The sequence below is a fragment of the Camellia sinensis genome, chromosome 10 (assembly GCF_055761805.1).
Source record: "Camellia sinensis isolate YWXY chromosome 10, ASM5576180v1, whole genome shotgun sequence".
NCBI lineage: Eukaryota > Viridiplantae > Streptophyta > Magnoliopsida > Ericales > Theaceae > Camellia > Camellia sinensis.
Genome location: NC_138970.1, coordinates 30,367,565 through 30,387,316, shown reverse-complemented (window position 1 = coordinate 30,387,316; position 19,752 = coordinate 30,367,565). Strand labels below are relative to the sequence as shown.

General features: G+C 36.9%; 1 pseudogene across 1 annotated transcript; it reads left to right on the top strand.

Moving 5' to 3' along the window:
• Positions 1-15,479: 15,479 nt before the first annotated feature.
• On the top strand, positions 15,480-19,082 carry LOC114290805 (uncharacterized; annotated as a pseudogene). Its single transcript, XR_014341891.1, has one exon. The product of XR_014341891.1 is annotated as an uncharacterized LOC114290805 (transcript).
• Positions 19,083-19,752: the final 670 nt, after the last annotated feature.

Genomic DNA, 19,752 nt, shown 5'->3' with positions numbered 1-19,752 from the left:
TCCTTACACCTCTTGAATTTGAGTTTTGGAATGACTTGAGCGTGTTTAGAACAGGTTGGTTGCCTTTCGATCTAGAATCTTGTTGCCCAGAATTTCGATCTTCCGCTCGAGCGGGATTTCTTGCGCTCGAGCGGAGTTTGCCATCTTTCAGTATCGGATGTCTCTGCAAAAGTGCTGCAAGAGTGTTTTTCACACTCGAGCGGAGTTTCTTACGCTCAAGCGTGTCTGAGCTTGAGTGGCCCTTATGGCGCTCGAGCGGCTATCTGCAATTTGTGAAATACTGGACGGGTGTAATCCATGCTCGAGCGGTGCTCTTTGCGCTCGAGCGAGTTGTTGTTGTTGTGTTTGACGCTCGAGTGTGAAACTCTCCGCTCGAGCGGACTATGCGTATATCAGATCGTAAAAATGACTTTTTACTTAACTTTTTCATCTCTTTTTCATCCAAACCCTAAGTTGAGAGCTTCTCTCTCTAGAAATACTCTCTCTATATTTGACCTAGATCTAGTGGTCTTCTCACCCTCCTTCCTTAGACAAAAAGATTGAGCTCTTCAAGATCTTCATTTCCATCCAAGAAGAAGTGGGATTTGCCATTTTTGGAAGCTTCACCTTTGTCTAGCCCTTCTCCTTGGGATTCTACTTGGAGGTAGGGTTATTCTTGAGTTATATATATAGTTTTGCTATTTGATGATGTTTAAAGAGTTTCTATTAAATTTTAAAAAAAAATTCAATCTTGTGGTTTTCAAAATGTAGAGATTTCCTTCAAAAGAAGGCTTTGTTCTAAACTTTAAAAAGGTAAATTATCTTGAGGGGTTCATCTTGTTGATCTATGACAAAGGTTTTGATGAGGGTTTCCACAAACAAAAAGGGGAAAGTGATTATTTTGAGGAAAAACCCTAGAAATTTGGGCGATTTTGAAAACACATGGAAATATTTGTGAAACTCTTTATTGTTTTGTGTTATGATGATGGGTGAGATGATATTATTGCAAAGTGGTTAAAAATGTTGAAAGTGTATGTTGTTGGGAGTGATGAATGACTTTGTATCATGTTTATGAAACTTCGTAAGATCTTGGAATTGTGTTAAGAACATGGTTTGCCTTGAAAGGATTATTTGTTGTAAATTGTTGTTGTGAGAAATGGTGGGCACCTGGGCATTTTGTGAAATGACTTGAAGGGAAGAGATGAGAAATGATTGATTGATATTATTGTAGAGATATTTTGAAAATAGTAATTATTGCATCATATTTCAATTGAGTTATTATTATTGTGCACCTTGACATGTTTTGGAAAGACATTTATTTTGAGAAAGATCATATTGTAATGAGAACTGTGGTAATGTGAATGGGGTAAATACGTGGTAAGTCCGAATAGGGGGTGTAGTTGAATTTGATAAGTTGGCCTGAGTGTCCTTGGTGAAAGACTAGAAAATCGCGCAGATAGGTGTCGAGCCTTCCAGTTAATACCGGTAAAAATGACAGTTTGGTAGTACTCGTAGAGTCTATTTGCAGATACCAGCCTAGAGATTACCAGTGTCGTATTTACTGCCCCTATTGATTAATGATTGGAAATTTTGTTAAAAATGCTGAGATTGCAAATAATTGTTGAAAAGATAGAAACTTTTAAATGTGCATGAAATGGACTTTCTTATAAGGATGCATGGCATGGCATTAACAATTGCATTGTTTTAAAGGGTATGCATAACTGTATATACTTTGTAAGAATTCTCTACTGGGCTCTGTGCTCACCCATATAGGATTTGGTGCAGGTAAAGATGTGGTAATCCTGCTGAACTGAGGGCGTGGATGTTTTTTAGAAGAGTACATAGCTCTTTTATTTTGTGTAATTCTTTTTGAGCCAAGGGCTAATGTGTATGGGTTGTAGAAACCATTTTTTTGTATAACCAGGCTTATGCCTTGGAAGATGTAAGCCCTTAAGGGCATTGTATTGTTTTGAGAATGGATGCTTTACATGCTATAGATTCATATGTTTGTATTGATGAATGTATACCCGCATGTAAAACCTTGTAAAGACTCATTAGTAATTATGTAAAGATAGGCAGATTATTGTTATTGTTGGGTAAATGTTGATTATTTATTGGTAGTTCATGTTGAATTATTTCGGGGCATTACAAACCCCATTAAATCATTCTCTTGAATTCAATAACTGAACAAGCTCACTAGTGTTTAGTAAAATGATTTGGGATTAAACCCATTTTGAAAACTCCACATTTTAGGTCACAAAATCAAAATCAACACTAATCTTTCAAGGAAACTTTTAAATCAACAACAACAATACATAACCTATATATATAACTCAAGAAATCCCTACCTCCAAGTAGAAGCTCAAAAGGAAAGATGAGAGAAACCCCAAGGTGCTCCAAACTCGTATTTTCTTGGATCAAAAGAAAGCCCACACCAAACTCTAGCTTTTTTGTAAAGGATGAAGGGTAAGAAAGCTTTAGAGCATGGAGTATTTTTAGAGAGAAGGAGTGAGAGAGGGAGAGAGAGTCGGATCTAGGGTTTTGGAGGAAGAAGATAATGAAAAAGGGGTAAAATTCCCGCTGCTGAGATTAGATATCTGCGAAGCTCGCTCGAGCGAAAGAGTCATTGCTCGAGCGACCAGACACAACAAACAGACCTCGCTCGAGCGCAAGAAGCTTCGCTCGAGCGAACAAAGCAAGACTTCAGGTCTACAACCCACCAACGCAGACACACGCTCGAGTGCAAAAATGTTCGCTCGAGCGAAGGAGTACAGGGCTCGCTCGAGTGTGAGAAAGCTCGCTCGAGCGAAGAATGCTACTTTTCAGGTCTAAAAGAGACGCAGACGCACGCTCGAGCGCAAGAATTCTCGCTCGAGCGAAGAGACACACCAAACAAGGCTCGCTCGAGCGCAAGAAAATTCGCTCGAACGAAAAGATAAATACCCAAGGCTCGCTCGAGCGCAAGAAGCCTCGCTCGAGCGAAGAGGCAAAAACCTGGGTAGCAACCACTTGCACAAACTCACAACCAACCTGTTCCACACTCGCTCAACATATCCCAAAGCTCAAATATAAGGAAGCAAAGGATAGAAACAAGGTATAAACCACAACACACAATCACGGATCGCTATAAGCACTCCAATGTATATAATTCCTCTTATGATCAAAGGTTTATATAGATATATAAACAAATCCAATGACAGCAACCCACCAACAAAACCACTTCTATTAAGTCTTAAAACTCAAAACCCAATAAAAATTCTATTTTTTCTAGCAATAACAAACACAATTGGGTACAAACAAATCAACATAATTTAGCAATCAAATGGAATGTATTTCAGCACCTAAGGCTAAGGCATTGTTCCTTTGAAGAGTCAATAACTCAACCTGACTAAAAAGATTAGCAATCAAATGGAACAAACAGATTTATTATAACCATTATAGACCTCAATTCCATCAACAAACAACACACCCAAATGTATATAATTCCTCTTACCAATCCTGAATTCACCTCCAAATTCAGACCCAGCTCACCAAATTACCTCCAAACGTAGAGGCACTCCAATGTATATAATTCCTCTCATGATCAAAGGTTTATATAGATATATAAACAAATCCAATGACAGCAACCCACCAACAAAACTACTTCTATTAAGTCTTAAAACTCAGAACCCAATTGTATACAGAGAGCTCTGAAACTGAAAAATTGATTTATTATAACCATTATAGACCTCAATTCTATCAACAAACAACACACCCAAATGTATATAATTCCTCTTTCCAATCCTGAATTCACCTCCAAATTCAAACCCAGCTCACCAAATTACCTCCAAATGTAGAAGTGCTCCGATGTATATAATTCCTCTTATGATCAAATGTTTATATAGATATAAAAACAAATCCAATGACAACAACCCACCAACAAAACTACTTCTATTAAGTCTTAAAACTCAAAACCCAATTGTATATAGAGAGCTCTGAAACCGAAATGGTGTTTTTCGGAGAACTGTTTTAGAGCAATCCAAATACCCAAAAATGATATCCAGAAAATACCTAATTAACAAATCAATTTAAGGTTTAGAAAAACAAAAATCAAAATCAAAATCAAAATGAGTACTCTAGATATATGATCAAGGTTTAGAAAAATCAAAATCAAAGCCCCAACTATGAACGATATGAAGTGATATATTTATTGTTAAATACTGCTATTTCACTTTCTAAACGAACCTTTATCATGCAATCCAGAGATGCTTGCTTTATTTTGTATCTGCACCAACACAGTTGAAGCTAATAAAATTAAGATATAGGTAATTCAGTCCCAAAAAATGAAAAATAAATAACAATCAATACATGAAGCATAGAGAGAAAGAGAGAGAGAGGCAGAGTGGTAACGGAGAGCTCCAATTGGGGTTCAAAAAATGATATCCAGGAAATTTAAAAAATGAAAAATCAATACATGAAGCATAAAGAGAGAGAGAGAGAGAGAGAGAGAGAGAGAGAGAGAGAGAGTGTGTGTGTGTGGTAACGGAGAGGTCCAAGGCAGCGAGTGAGAGGGTTGCGAATTCAAGCCACTGAGAGAGGAGGGGGGGAGAAGGAGAGAGGTAGCGTCAGGAGCGAGAGATAAAGAAGACGAACAAAAAATGAGATAGAGATAAGGAGGGAATGGGAGGAGACGTGCAACAGAGATGGAAAGAGAGAGAGATAAAGATGGAATGGGTAGAGACGTGGGTAGGTGGGAGAGGGAGAGAGCACTGAGTGTTTGGGCGGGAATTGAAGCATCCTCTCAACCATTGATGTTTATAACAATTGATCTGAGCCCTTAAAATGAAGTGGGTATGTGGAAGAGGGAGAGAGCACCGAGTGTTTGGGCGGGAATTGAAGCATCCTCTCAACCATTGATTTTTATAACAATTGATCTGAGCCCTTAAAATGAAATGTATCTCTGATACATTTTATATTTTTTCAAAAACCCTTCTCCCTTATTATATAGATGTTTATTTTTACATTGTTTAATTATATTTTTATAAACATAAATTATGTGTTAGTTGTATCCCCTAGAATTTTCCCTAATTTTTTTCTCAAAAACAATGTCAAACAAGTTTTTCATATCAAATTTGTTTATTTTCAATTTTCTAGAAAACAAATTACAAATAGAAGAGTGAATAGATAAAAACTAATTTACTTAAAATTTTCTTTATTTTTTTAAAATATAAACACAATTTAAATTAATTGAGGTGAAAATAAGAACTTACCTATTGTTTCCGAAGCCAGATATAAGCCAAAGGATGCATCAGTGTTTCGAAAGGGACCCACATTGACTCTGAAAGCTGCTCTTCAATTCAATATCTTCCAATTGCTTCTATAGAAGGGCACTTATTAAATTAATCTGCAGTATCATAATTTTTTTTTAAAAAAAATTACTCAGAAAATTATTTTAAAAAACACATCTAAAGTTTATAATTATTTTAGATAAAATTTAAACCATACAAATTTTAAATTAACACCATACAATTTAATTCAAGATAAATTTTAAAATATTTTTTTATGATTCATAGCATTTCTATTAATTAATTTCCTCACATTTCTAACCACAACAATCTGAAATCATGTGATTAATTGCTCAAACTATCAATGTCCCACAAAATTAAACAATCGTAGTCAAATAATAAATATAGGATACGTTTGAATTAAACTTGTAAGGAAATTTCTAAAATATATATATATATATATATATATACTTTTGATTTTATTAACGAATCTATTTCACTTTTCTTTCACTTAAAAAATTCCTATATAAATTTAAAATCTAAACAAATCTATTTCACTTTTATTAACAAATCTATTTCACTTTTCTTTCACTTAAAAAATTCCTATATAAATTTAAAATCTAAACACATAATTTTTTTTTATTTTAATAATTGATAGGAGAATGACATAAGGAAAGAAAATTTGTATTTACAATAATAAAACTTGATTTCAGACATCACAGGTTACATGTTAAGACTTTTTTTTTATTTTTTTGTTTTTAAAAATATACTTGGAATAAGCTGGCTCACTCAACTATATACAGTAGAAAGAATCTTTTGGAATCTTATGGAGAAAGGGTCAACAAAACAACCGATGGGACTAAGGCTAAGGTCAAGTTTGGGAAAACTAAAAAAAGTGTATTTTTTGTCTTTTTAGACTAAAAAATTGAGATTGAAAATATGAATGTTTGGATTAACTTTTTGACTTTTTATTGAAAAATGTGTAATAAAAAATTGTAAAAATTGATTTATAGGGAAAAGTTTGAATTGGGAGTTGTGCAGCCGTAATTGTTGACTTTTGGTGAATAGTGTTAACTTTTTAACTTTTTGAGTAACTTTTTGACTTTTTTGCTTTTTTGGAAGTACCCAAACTTGGCCTAAGTTTGGCATCTTCAAAAAAATTTAAAAAGTTAAAAAGTCACTATCCTATTTAAGTCATATCATCTTATTTAAGTCACATCACCTCTCTATCACATCACTTCAAACCCAACCCATACCTAACCCATATTTTATAAAAAGTCAAAAAATATACTTATTTAGAACACCCAAACAACCCCTAAAAAAAAATGATTTGGAGCTCTAGGAAAGCTCTAATATGTGGGTCTTGCCTGTGATACGATTTTGTGTGAGTTTTTTTTTTTTTTTTTTTTTCTTTGCTAGCTTAGTAGAGCTTAAATTACAGCTTTATATATATATAAGGATAGCGATAAGGATAAGGATATATACTTATATATATATATAAGGAGTGTTTATTGCTTGACACTTGTACTTTTTTATTCAATTTTGTCCTCTGGTTTAGAATTATTTACTATTAGAAGCTTGTATTTTAATTTTTCTATTTTATTCTTTTGTATTTTAATTTTTCTATTTTACTCTTTTATTTTGTATTATTTACTAAGAAGTGACTATTGGTTCAATAGTTAAGAGTTAAACTAATAATCTTGAGGTTTTGAGCTCAAGCCACTTTGTACACCTATGTTTTCTCAATCTTTTTTCTCTCAAATATATATTAATGTATATTAATTGAGCTATTGTTTTTTTTTTATTTTGTATTATTTACTAATATTAGTAGTACTAATTTGGATGAAGGTTATAATACTAGAAATTATAACTATTCCTTATTAGAATTTTTAATTTAACAGAATAAACAGAAAAAAAAAATTGAATAAAATATGAAAAAAACAAATGAAGATTAGTCTAAAATAATTTTTAAAAAATCAAACTCAACATAATAATTGGTTATAAGATTTGCATTTGGAAATATAAATTTATCAAAAGAATGGCCCATGCCTTGCACGGGTCTAAAAATAATTTTTTACAAATAAAACTAAGTCATATGATCATTGGCGTGTAATATATATCACCATTCGATTATTCTATCCTAATAAAAATTAATAAAAAAATCCACTCATTTAAATTAAAATTTTATCTCATCTATTTATTCCATAATTATACTTTATAATAGAAATTAAAATTTTTATCATATATTTAATCATTGATTCTATTTAATTTTGTAAGAAACTAAGCTCATTTTTGAAAAAAAAAAAAAAAAGTTCAAGTAGTGGAATGAAATGAAATAATTATTTTCTTATTTTCTTATGGAATAATTATTATTTCTTTTACAATGTATTTTTTATTATTTTTTGAATGAATCAAATATAAAATAAATATTTTTAAAAAAATGTCATATTATTCCATTTCATTTAGTAAACTCAATAAAACATTGGAGTTAAAAGTCATACTAGCATGTGCATTGCATGAGATTTTTTCACTAGTATATATGTGTGTGTGTTTGTGTTCATACGTCTATATTTAAATTAATTTATTAATTTTATGTTATTTTTCATTAAAAAAATTGTTAAGTGCTTGCAATTGATTTTTTATTGCAGCAAACCTATATATGATTTTTATGATAAATAATTATTTGCAACCTTAAAAAAAATAGTCGCTAAAACATAGATGTTGCTTTTTATTTTATTTTTTTGCAACTACAACATAGCTGTCACAAAAAGTAGTTAAAGTGACGTCGCAAAAAAGTATTTGTCACCACGACATTTGTGTCTCTTATTTGCGGTCGCATGATTGTTGCAAAAGGTCTTTTACGACTACATTTTTATTATTTGCGATGGCTTATGATGGCTGCAAAAAAAAAAAAAAAAAAAAATTAGTATATGAAATGTATAGTTGTCTGCATATTGCCCTAATTAAGTTTGCTAGCGTCAATGCACCATTTAGAACTTGAAACCTATTAGGGAGGTGAATGAAAGAATCTGTTAATGTATAATGTATATATTAATGTATAATATATTAATGCAACCACTACAGCCATACAGCTAGCTATAGGATTAAAATAGGATTCTGCTTTCGGCCCCTTTCTCTTTTATATGTTTTTCTCATGATGATGGTATATAGCAGCTCCTATATAATGGAGCCTCTTCTTACAGTTTCTGTATATATTGAATCACAGAGCTTACTTACTCTTTCAATATCACTCTCTCAACATATTTTACATGGTGTCAGAGCACAAGTGTTTTTCCTAGTCTCTTCTTCCGCTGCATCACATTTCTTGCCTGGCAGATTGCTGTGTATCTCATCTGCATCACATTTTCTGTTTGGCAGATTGTTGCATATCTCGTCCTTATCTAAATTACAGATTGGACAACACAGAAACCTTCGTCTCTTCCCGACGAATCCAACGCCACCAGATTCATCACCATCCGACGTCTCACGCGCCCTCATGCGCCATATTTGTCCCCGGTGCGTCACCTGTTTCCGCCTTCAACGTCCCACGCGCTCCACGCGTCCACCAGTCGCTTGAGCCACCTCTCTCCACGTCTCACGCGCTACACGCGTCCGCACGCCGCTTAAGCCGTCCGCTTGAGCCGTCTCTCTCGCACGCGTCACTCGCTCGCGCCGCACACGCCTCACGCCGCTTTCGCCTTCGGCTCGCGCCACTTGCACACGTCTTTGCCTTTGGCTCCAGTCGGTTCAGCTCAAACCGGCTCAGCACTTTTCCCAAGCCGGTTCACCCCTATTTATGGACTTTTCTAGCTGGTTCAGCCCGGTTCCTCACTAATTTGGACCTTCTGCATTCACTGGTGCCCTTGGATTTTTTAGCATCTACCTCGATAGTACTATTTTTCCCTCATGGATCGCCCGGACTCCTCTAACCACCCTATTTTCGTTGTTCTTGACGGGACTAACTATGTCTTATGGGCACAAGCTATGTTCGGGTTCCTCAAAGGAAAGAAACTTTGGCACATCATCATTGGGGATGTGTGCAAACCCATCCAAGCAACCACAGAATCCGCTGCCACCACGGAATCCGCTAACAAATATGTCGATCGTCTGGAGGATTGGGATAGTAAAAACTATCAGATCATCACTTGGCTTCGCAATACTTCTGTTACATCTATCAGCCTTTAGTTTGGTCGGTTCCAACTTGACTCCGCTTCCTCTCCAGCCAAGGCCATCTGGGATTTTTTACAAGAACGCCATCAAACTACTGGCCTTGCTCACCAATATCAGCTTCTGAGTCATCTTCACTGTATGTGCCAAGATACCATTCAGAACATTAATGATTTCCTCTCCTAAATGTATTATGTTTGGGATCAGCTCGCTCTTTCTGAACCTCCATGGGATTGTACTAAGGATGCTGCCTTGTTTACTACTTACCGTGACCAACAGCGCTTGGTTCAGTTTCTCATGGCTCTCACTCCCCGTTTTGAGCCAGTACGCGCATCTCTCCTTCATCGCACTCCTTTACCCACTCTTGAGCAAGCAATTTCTGAGCTACTGTCAAAGGAAACCAGGTTTGGTACTCTCCATCCGCACTCTGTGGACTCTGTTCTTGCTACTCCCCAGATTCGGAGTTCTCCTTCACCACCTTCACAACAGAGGTCATCTCTCTGCAACTACTGTCAAAACCGCAGTCTTCCATCGACTCATTTTCTGGTTAATTGTCCAGTTCGTATTTGTCGGTTTTGCAACAAGACTGGTCCTGGTCATCTCCAGCAAGAGTGCTTCCGCAATCCCGCTCGTGCCTCTCGCAATGGTCCTTCCACCGGGAATTTTTCCCGCAGCAACTCTCACCGTTCTGGGACTCCGTTTAAACCAATGCCTGCTCAATGCACTACTGCTGCTGCCTCAGAGGATTTACCTTCCTCTGTCCCTATAGACCCTTCCACTCCAGTCTTCTCTCAAGCAGATGTCGAAGCCATGTTTCAACATTTTGGCAGAATTTCGGTACTCCTCCCTCTGCTGCTTTATCTGTCACCGCAGGTAACACTTCCTGGTACTTTGACTCCGCTTGTTGTAATCACATGACCTTTGACCCTACTATTTTTTCTCCTCTCTCTTCTACTCCTCATGTTCCTTCTATCCATACTGCTGATGGATATCTCCTGTCTGTAAGTCATGTTGGTTCTGTTTCCACCTCTCACTTATCTTTATCCTATGTATATCTTATGTCTGCTCTTACTTTAAATCTTATCTCCATTAGTCAATTATGTGAGCATGGTCTAACTGTTACCTTTTCTCATACTGGTTGTTTGGTGCAGGACCCTCGAACGGGGCAAACTCGTGGGATAGGCCGTAAGCATGGACGTCTCTACGAACTCATCCATCTTCATGTTCCGGATTCCTCTCAGATCACCGCTCCTACCACTGCTCCTCCTTTATCTCCTTTTCAGCTTTGGCACTGTCGTTTAGGCCATCTTTCTGTTGGTCATTTAAAATCTTTAATTTCTAGTGGTCATTTAGGTCCTGTAAGTTCTGATGCTTTCGATTGTGTGTCCTGTCAACTTGCCAAACAACCTGCTTTGTCGTTTAATAAAAGTGACTCTGTTTCTTTTGCACCATTTGATCTCATCCATTCTGATATTTGGGGACCCTCTCTTACTCCCACTATGGGCGACGCACGCTATTTTGTTGTTTTTATAGATGATTTTTCCCGTTTTACATGGTTGTTTCTTATGAAAAATCGCTCTGAGCTCAAACAACTTTATTACAATTTTGCTGCAATGGTTAAAACACAATTTTCTAAAACTATTAAGCTTTTTCGCTCCGACAATGCCATGGAATATAAAGATTTTGACTTTCTTTCCTTCCTTTAGAGTCATGGTACTCAACCTCATCGTTCCTGTCCCGGTACGTCTCAACAAAATGGACGTGCTGAACAGAAACATCGGCATATTCTCGACACTACTCATGTTCTCTTTCTGTCTTCCTCTTGTCCGGAACATTTTTGGGGAGAGGCAGCTCTCACTGCTGCTTACACTATCAACTGTATCCCTACACCTGTCATTCATAATCACACTCCTTATAAGCGTTTGCATGGCACCCGTCCCCCTTCCACCAACCTTAAGGTCTTTGGCTCTGCCTGTTTTGTTCTTCTCCAACCTCATGAACGTACCAAACTTGAACCCTGTTCCCGTCGTTGTTGCTTCTTGGGGTATGGTATTGAACATAAAGGGTATCGTTGTTGGGATCCTCTCTCCCAGCGACTTCGTATCTCCCATCATGTGGTCTTTTGGGAACACAAAATGTTTTTCTCTCTCTCTCTCTTCCGTTTGTCCGTTCCTTCGCCCTCTCTATTTTTTACTGACCCTTCCACAGATCTGTTTTTTGATGAGCTTACTCCACCGCCCCTGCCAGCTTCTCTCGAGTTTTCTGATACGCTTACCCCACCGCCCCTGCCAGCCTCTCTCGAGATCACCTTGCCTACTGATTTGTCCCATGCATCTGCTCGCTCTGATGGTCCTGCTCTTGCTCCCTCGGGCTCCTCCCCTCCTATTGAGTCTCTTCCTCTGGCTCCTCCTCCCTCTGCTCGACCACACTGAGTAACCCAACCTTCTACTCGTCTTCGTGACTTTATTGTTGGTTCTACTGCTTTTTCTACTTATGAACCGACCTCTTATCGTGAGGCTCGCTCTAATCCTCTTTGGCAGCATGCTATGACTGATGAATTACAGGCTTTAGACAAAACTCATACTTGGGACATTGTTGATCTTCCTCCTAGCAAGACTGCCATTGGCTGTAAATAGGTATACAAAATCAAGACTTGTTTTGATGGATCTATTGAGCGCTACAAAGCTCGCCTTGTTGCCAAATGCTTCAACCAAGAATATGGTATTGACTATGAGGAGACCTTTGCTCCTATTGAGCGCTACAAAGCTCGCCTTGTTGCCAAATGCTTCAACCAAGAATGTGGTATTGACTATAAGGAGACCTTTGCTCCTGTTGCTCATCTCACCTCTGTTCGCAGCTTGATTGTTGTTGCTACCACCCGCCAATGGGATCTTTATCAACTGGACGTGAAAAATGCTTTCCTTAATGGTGTTCTTCTCGAGGAGGTCTACATGCAACCTCCCCCTGGGTACTTATCCACCTCATAAAGTCTGCAAACTTCAATGTGCTTTATATGGTCTAAAACAAGCTCCCCGAGCTTGGTTTGCCAAGTTCAGCTCTACTATTCATGAATGTGGTTTCACCTCCAGCTCTTATGATACTGCTCTTTTTATCCGGCAAACAGCTCAAGGGACCACCCTGCTTCTGGTTTATGTGGATGACATGATTATCACCGGTGATGATATCGATGGTATTCTTCGCCTTAAACAGTTTCTTAGCCATCATATCGAGATGAAAGACCTTAGTCCTCTCAGCTATTTCTTGGGTCTTGAAATCTCTCATGATTCTACGGGTTCTTTTCTCTCTCAGGCTAAGTATACCTCTAATCTTCTCACACGTGCTGGTCTTACAGATTGCAAGACTGCCCCCACTCCCCTGGAGCCTCAGAGTCATCTTACACCTCTTGATGGCCCTCTTCTCTCTAATGCTACCCTATATCGTCAGCTGGTTGGCAGTCTTGTCTATCTCACTATTACTCGTCCTGATATTGCCTATGCCGTTCATATTGTCAGCCAGTTTATGTCAACTCCTTGTACCCCTCATTATGCTGCATTAGTTCGTATCCTTCGGTATCTCAGAGGCACCCTGTTTCATGGTCTTCATTATTCCGCCCGCTCATCTCTCCAGCTTCGTGCTTTCTCCGATGCTGATTGGGCTGGAGATCCTACTGACCGCCGCTCTACTACTGGGTTTTGCTTTTTCCTGGGTGATTCTCTTATTTCTTGGCGCCGCAAGAAACAATCTCTTACTGCTCGTTCCAGTACCGAGGCCGAATACCGTGCTCTTGCTGATACTACTCAAGAGCTTCTCTGGCTTCATTGGCTTCTTACTGACATGGGTGTTACCCCCTCTGGTGCTACTGACCTCTTTTGTGACAATCACAGTGCTCTTCAAATTGCTCACAATGATGTTTTTCATGATCGCACCACACACATTGAGATTGACTGCCATTTTATTCGTCAACACGTCACTCGTGGTACTGTCCATCTCCATCCAATCTCTTCTGTTGATCAACCTGCTGATATCTTCACCAAAGCTCATTCTCCTGGCCACTTCGTTGAACTTGTCTCCAAACTCCAGTTGGTTGATGTTTGTCCTCCTTGAGTTTGAGGGGGGCTGTTAATGTATAATGTATATATTAATGTATAATATATTAATGCAATCACTACAGCCATACAAGTAGCTATAGGATTAAAATAGGATTCTGCTTTTGGCTGCTTTCGGCCCCTTTCTCTTTTATATGTTTTTCTCATGATGATGTTGTATAGCAGCTCCTATATAATGGAGCCTCTTCTTACCGTTTCTGTATATATTGAATCATAGAGCTTACTTACTCTTTCAATATCACCCTCTCAACATATTTTACAGAATCAATCATGGAGATGTGTAATGTTCACAATGAACAAAATAAGACTCCATCCAGATGGTCCAGCGCCGTCGTGTAGCTTGGTTTAGTAAGACTTAAATTCATATCCCTCCATCCTCCAATAGTTTGTCGTTACAATATTTTCTCAAAGAAGTTATTGCACTTTGAACTACAATCCATTAGCCGATGCCCTACTCAACATTTTTTTTCTCTACCGTGGTATATAATATTAATAATAAGAATAAGAATAACACTTTTCTCCAATCTAGATAATTAGATTGTAGCATATAGTTTGCTGTCTATGAATCTATTTTGATAATCTAATTCATTCATCTTGTTGAATCTACTAAGAAGATTATTTATGTAAAAATTTAAATTAATTAGATATCAATAGTAATATAATCATCACAAAATTATGTAAAAGAAATAAATAATTCAAATCATTATCTATTATTTATACCGAAGGGAAACTAACAATCTGACTAACTTACTTGACCAGATATCTTTCCTAATTTTCTCAAGAAGTAGTTGTCATTATAAATAGATAATATATATATATATATATATATATATATGAGTGGGTGTAAAAGCACCAAGAACATGAATTCCAGATTAAGATATCTAACCCATTTCTTAGGCTGAACTAGATCAAGTCAATTACACCAATCTTGACTTCTAGGCAAAATAGGAGAAACAAATAGCAAAAACAGTGTATGTGGAAACTATGGGATGATTTGGGAAGCTAGCTAAAAGTTAACTTTTAACCCATTTCAAATCATATTATCTCTTATATTTTTTACACACAAAATGACAAAAAAGCCATAAAAAGCCAAAAAGTCAATTTTTAACCAACTTCTCACAAAACAGGTTGGCATATAAATAAATTCATATTGACCTAGTAATCGTTGATTTAAAATTCAATAATATATTACAATCTTATAAATTGAAATGGAGATCTTTAATCCATGTAATAGAGAGGACTTACGCTTAGATGTTAATAGGTGGACTTATTATTCAATAGGTCTTATGATAATTAATGACACTTTCTATCAAACACTATTAAAAAAAAGTCACTAATCGCCAATTTTTAGTGACAGTTTAAAAATTATTACAAAAAAAATGTCATTAATTTTAAATTTTAGCGATAGTTTAAAAAATGTCATAAAAAGTCACTAATTTTTAACTTTCAGCGACAGTTTGAAAAAATTCGTCACAAAAAAAGGTCACTAATTATAAGTTTAGCGACAATTCATAAAAATGTGACAAAAAAAAAGTCAATAATTGTCAATTTTTAACTATATATGCAAAAAATCGTCACAAAAATTATTTGTAGCGACGATTTTATTAGGACTTATTTTCAATAAGACTTGATGGAAATTAAATCCAACTATTAGGGCCTATTAATAATTTACCTATTCATAAATAAGTACTTACTTTCCTTAATGTGTATTACCCATTATTATTTGCTTGTCTTTCCAAAGATATTGAATCAAGTCCAAATGGTAACAGTCAAAGCTGAGGAATAGCAGATTTGGGTTAGTTTCCTAGACCTTTAGCACCTCGGTTGAGGGGGTAGCGTACCTGAATCAACTCAAGAACAGTAGAGGCTTAAGATTTGTTGAATTTCAGTGTATATATTAAAACATGACCTTATGATATTACAATTTTGAAAAATTAGAACTTTTGATTATAGGAATTTTTAAAATTTCTTTTATTAAACCCAATGAATTAAGTAACCAAATGATTTACCTAGTCATTGGGAATGGGACTAGAGTAGAAATTACAAGACCAAATATCCAAAAAAAAGTACCCTTTAAGATTATAATCCCATGACAAAGGAAAGGTGATGCAATTTTGCCAAACAGTAAAAAGAACTGCACCAACTGAAGGAGAAAATATTGGAAGACCAGCCCTCAGATTTTGCAAGTGGCTTTTTGCTTGAAGAATAGACCTGATAAAGAAGCCTCCACTCCCAACTTGAGCAATTCATTTCATTTCCATTGTTGCGCTTGTGCTTCGCAATACCCTTAAACATGAGAATTGCATTCTTTGCTTGGCTTTTCTCTATTACTCTTCTCTTGAGCTTTGGCATTAGTACTGTTCCAGTACACAGCCAATGCCTCAATGATCAGAACTCACTATTGCTCCAATTGAAGAACAACCTCAGATATAATTCAGCAGTTTCTGTCAAGTTGGTAAATTGGACTCAAACAACTGATTGTTGCCGTTGGAAGGGCGTTACTTGCGACAAAGAGGGTCATGTTATTGGTTTCGACTTGAACAGAGAATCAATCTCAGGTGGAATCAGCCACTTGAGTAGTCTTTTCAGTCTCCAGTTTCTTCAAAACCTGAATTTGGCTTACAACAACTTCAACTTCACACAAATTCCACCCAGTTTTGGCAACCTTACTAGACTAACATATTTGAATTTCTCAAATGCAAATTTTGCTGGGAAAATTTCGATTGTATTGTCGCGCATGACAACGTTGGTTACTCTTGATCTATCTACCCTGTACTTCCCTGGAGCACCTTCACTGAAACTTGAGAACCCAAATTTATTAAAGCTCATTCAAAACCTCACGGGGCTAAAAACACTCCTACTTGATGGGGTAAATATTTCGGCCCAGGCAAGCCAGTGGTGTGAGGCCATTTCGTCTTCACTACCTAATCTGCAAGTCTTGAGCTTGTTCAATTGCAATCTTTCAGGTCCTATTGATTCTTCGCTCCAGAAGCTTCAGTTTCCGACTTGGTCAAAACAATCTCTCTGCCAAAGTCCCGAAGTTCTTTAAAGATTTGCCGAATTTGAGATCCTTGCATCTCTGTTCTTCCAACTTGGATGGAAAATTTCCGGAAAAGATATTCCAAGAATCAACATTGGAGGCTCTTGACTTGTCAGGAAATTGTTATCTTCAGGGGTTTTTGCCACAGTTTCCTCCAAATGGATCCCTTCACACCCTGGTGCTTAGCAACACAAATTTTTCTGGGACATTACCAGATTCTGTTGGTAACCTGAAGATGCCGTCTAGAATGTAGCTTCCAGGCTGCAATTTCAACGGACTAATTCCGAATACCATGGCAAACCTTACTCAACTTGTTTATTTGGACTTGTCATCCAACAGTTTTACTGGTACAATCCCATCCTTTCAGATGTCCAAGAATATCACATACATAGATCTATCTCATAATGCTCTAACAGGTCATGTTCCTTCCACTCACTTTCAGGGCCTTTCAAATCTTCTAAATATTGATTTAGCGCACAATTCATTCAATGGGAGAATTCCTTTGTCTTTGTTTTCACTACCATTGCTGCAAAAAATTCAGCTTTCCAATAACCAATTTGATGGTTCAGTTATTGGATTTTCTAACGAATCCTTACCTTCATTGGATACATTGGATTTGAGTAGAAACAAATTACACGGGTCAATTCCCTCATCTTTCTTTGAACTTCGAAGTCTAAATGTCCTCTCACTTTCTTTCAACAACTTCAGTGGTAGAAATGATCCAGAGGCTCCAAAATCTCACAAGTCTTGAGCTTTCATACAATAGCTTGTCAATTAATGCAAGTGACAGTGAGTCTAGCTTGTCTTCCTTTCCCCAACTCAGCATATTAAAAATGGCTTCTTGCAAGTTGCGAAGATTTCCCAAGCTACGGAACCAATCAAAAATGATTAGTTTGGACCTCTCAGCCAACCAAATTTCAGGGAGAATACCAAACTGGATTTTGAAAATTGGATCTCTGGTGCAGTTGAATCTCTCTCATAATCTCCTGATAGATTTGGAAAAACCATATAAATTTCCTAGTCTTTCTGTCCTTGACCTGCATTCTAACAAACTTCATGGGGAAATTCCAATACCACCAGAGTCTGTTGCCTATGTGGATTACTCGAGCAATAATTTCAACTCTTCTATACCTGCTAAAATTGGCAACAAGCTCACCTTTGCTTATTTCTTCTCTCTTTCAAGTAATAGTGTCACAGGAACCATCCCCGAATCAATATGCAACACAAGGTTCCTCAATGTTCTTGATTTATCCAACAATAATTTCAGTGGCACAATACCTCCATGCTTGATTGAAAGGAGTACTGAGACTCTTGGGGTGCTGAATTTGAGCAATAACAGTCTTGGTGGTAAGATCTTGGGTACATTTCTGAAAAGTTGTGCTTTGGAGACACTAGACACCAGTAGGAATCATTTGGAAGGGCAGGTTCCCAAATCTCTTGCCAATTGCACAGTGTTAGAGGTTTTAAATGTTGGTAACAATGAGATAAATGATAGTTTCCCGTGCTTCTTGGGGAACTTATCTAGCTTGTGTGTATTAGTTTTGCGATCCAACAAGTTTCATGGAGGCATTCGCTTTTGTCGACTAGGCCATTATATGTGGCTAAAGCTTCAAATCATTGACCTAGCTTCAAATAACTTTAGTGGTGATCTACCAGATAAAGTCTTCTCACATTGGACAGCAATGACTGTTGCTGATCATAATGCAAAATCAAATTTCGGTCACCTGCAGTTTGAGTTCCTAAAACTTAATGGCTTCTACTATCAAGATACAGTGACGCTCAACAATAAAGGGATGGAGATTGAGCTAGTAAAAATTTTAACTATTTTTACCTCCATTGATTTATCGAACAAAAATTTCCAAGGGGTGATACCAAATAGCATTGGCGATCTCAAATCTCTCTATATTTTTAACGTATCGCACAATGCCCTCACAGGTCCAATTCCACCATCAATTGAGAACTTGGCACAGGTTCGATCATTAGACCTTTCACAGAACAGGCTAAGTGGGAGCATCCCAATGCAACTTCGAAGCCTTACATTTCTTTCATTCCTAAACCTGTCATATAACCAATTAGTTGGAATGATCCCAACAGGCGCTCAAATTCAAACATTTTCAGACACTTCCTTTCAAGGAAACAAGGGATTATGTAGGTATCCTTTGAACATCAGTTGCAACAATGCCTCACCAGTTTCATCCCCAATGTTGAGATCTGACAGAGTGCCCTTAGTATTTCCACCCAGTTTAGAGCCCGAAATCTTTTTAAGTGCTGCTGTTGGATTTGTGGTGGGTTTGGGAATCTTCATTGGGTTACTTGTTTGTTGTAAAAGATGGAATGAATGGTACTTCAAACATGTTGAACAAGTTCTTGAGAGGATTTTCCATCCGGAAGAAAAAAGAAGAAGAAGAAATCGTAGACGACAAGCTTACAGAGATCCCATTCGGAGACTTTAGAGGTGGTGGAAGGTTAGAATAAATCTTAACAACACTATATTATTGTTTAGGACTTTCTTAATTCCCTTTTTTTTTTATTGGGTTATAGTTGAAGTGTGTTTATCACTGTAATGTTAAGTATCAAATAAATGGTAGTGATAAGCTCATTGCTACAAGGAGTAATTCAGAAACTATAATGATGACAACAATGTCAGGACTCAGAAAATTTATTTTTAAAAAGAATTCTAAAAATGTATTGTGTGGTTATGATTAATTTCAAGTGTGAGTCCAATTTTACAAATATTAAATCTAGACCACATCTCACTATTCAGAGTACATATCTTGACAATTTTTCTAGGTTACTATCTTTTCTATAATGATAAAAAGCCCTAGATGTTTTCTATGTTCAAATGTACCTTGAAAATGAAAATTGTTTTGTTCACACATTTGAGAAGTGTGTGAACAAAATATAATTTGTAATAAGTCCTATATCTATATAAACTATACAGTGAAGTTGGAATGGAGTGGTGGGTGACGGGAGGTGGCTCGACTGGGAGAGAGGGATGCAGGAGAGGCTGAGTAGGAAGAGAGGGGGCGACAGGAGGAAGGGTAGCAAGAGGTGGATGGAGGAGGGGTGGTGGGAGGTGAATGTTACGGTTTGGGTTTGAGATTGGTTGGAAAAAAAAATTATAAATACATTTCTTGACATTTTCTTAAAATATGAATTGTTCCATGTGATTTGAAAAATTATAAAAAATTTCTTG